We start from the raw sequence: 1,487 nt of genomic DNA on the forward strand, positions 1-1,487 counted from the left end.
CCAAGGTCCACAGCAATCTCAGGAGACCCCTGCATGAGGCTGGCTCCATCTCCAGAGCCATGGCTCTCACAGGTGCCCGTTAGATGAGCAGCGTTATTTTAATGGCCTGGCTCCCTGGGTCTGGGGGAGTGGTCCTAGTTCCTGGGTAGGCAGCCTTCCCTCTCTTCCGTCTTTGCCATGCCATAAACTCCTCTGGTCCGGATTATTATTTTTTTTTTTTGAGATGGAGTCTCACTCTGTTGCCCAGGCTGGAGTGCAGTGGCACAATCTTGGCTCACTGCAGCCTCCGCCTCCCAGATTCCAGCAATTCTCCTGCCTCAGCCTCCTGAGTAGCTGGGACTACAGGCGCATGCTACTGTGCCCAGCTAATTTTTGTATTTTCAGTAGAGAGGAAGTTTCACCATGTTGGCCAGGCTGGTCTCGAACTCCTGACCTCAAGTGATCCACCTGCCTTGGCCTCCCAAAGGGCTGGGATTATAGGCGTGAGCCATGGGGCCCGGCCCCCAGATGATTTTTTCAAGGGAGAGAAACCAGTCCACCTCCATCTCTTTTTCTTAAAACTTTCTTGATGCACTAAACAGAATACCTGGGCCCTGGGAAATAAATGGCTTGCTCCTTTCCTTTTCCAATCAGTCCCCTCATCCTACATTCAAAGCTCTCTAAATGTTCTCTTGTTAGCTATATTTGGTTTTGTAAGTTGCTCAGCCTACAACCTCTAGACTGGGAGAAAATTCATTATACCACTTGAGAAAGGAGAAAATCAAGCGTACAGTGAAAAACACAGACAAATTGTGGAACGGTAGGTGAGAATGCAGATCTACTGGCAGTTCAATTCATGGCACTGATAGACCTTTAAATGCGTGCTAGTCTTGTAGATCTCACCCAAGCCACGCAACTCACAGAGTAGGCTGGTGCACGGCTATCTACCCCAGTGCTGCAAGCTGGGCATTGGGGAGAACACAAGCCTCCAAAGGCCTCTCCTACAAGTCTCAGCATCACTGAACTATGCCCATGCCACATCACTTTGCTCACGACTACAGGGACACCCTGACAAAGGCATTGTGGAATCTATTTACTCAGCAATTTGTCCAAGCCTCTACTATGTGAACATATATAACACAGAAATCCAGCACAGAGTCCAGCTCTTGTTCTATACACTGGAGACATCCAAAGTGTCTCTAGGACTTCCATGAATTCCGTTGATCTTGAGGTGTTGGGGTGCAGCAGTCAGATGTATGCTCTGAGTTAGCTCTGGCTCCAGAAGGCTGTGTCACATGGAGTACTTCCATGGGTGAAAAAGCTTATCTCCTAAAAATTTATTTCTGCCCTGAACTGCCTTGGGTTAGCCTTTTTCTCCCCTATATGTATGCGTGTGCACACACACACACACACACACACATACACACACACACACACACACACATACACACACACGTATGCCATCCTATGGATAGTAGACAACTGAAAATGGATGGTAGACTTAACTG

The sequence above is a fragment of the Sapajus apella genome, unplaced genomic scaffold (assembly GCF_009761245.1).
Source record: "Sapajus apella isolate SASKATOON/1434 unplaced genomic scaffold, GSC_monkey_1.0 scaffold54, whole genome shotgun sequence".
Classification (NCBI taxonomy): Eukaryota; Metazoa; Chordata; class Mammalia; order Primates; family Cebidae; genus Sapajus; species Sapajus apella.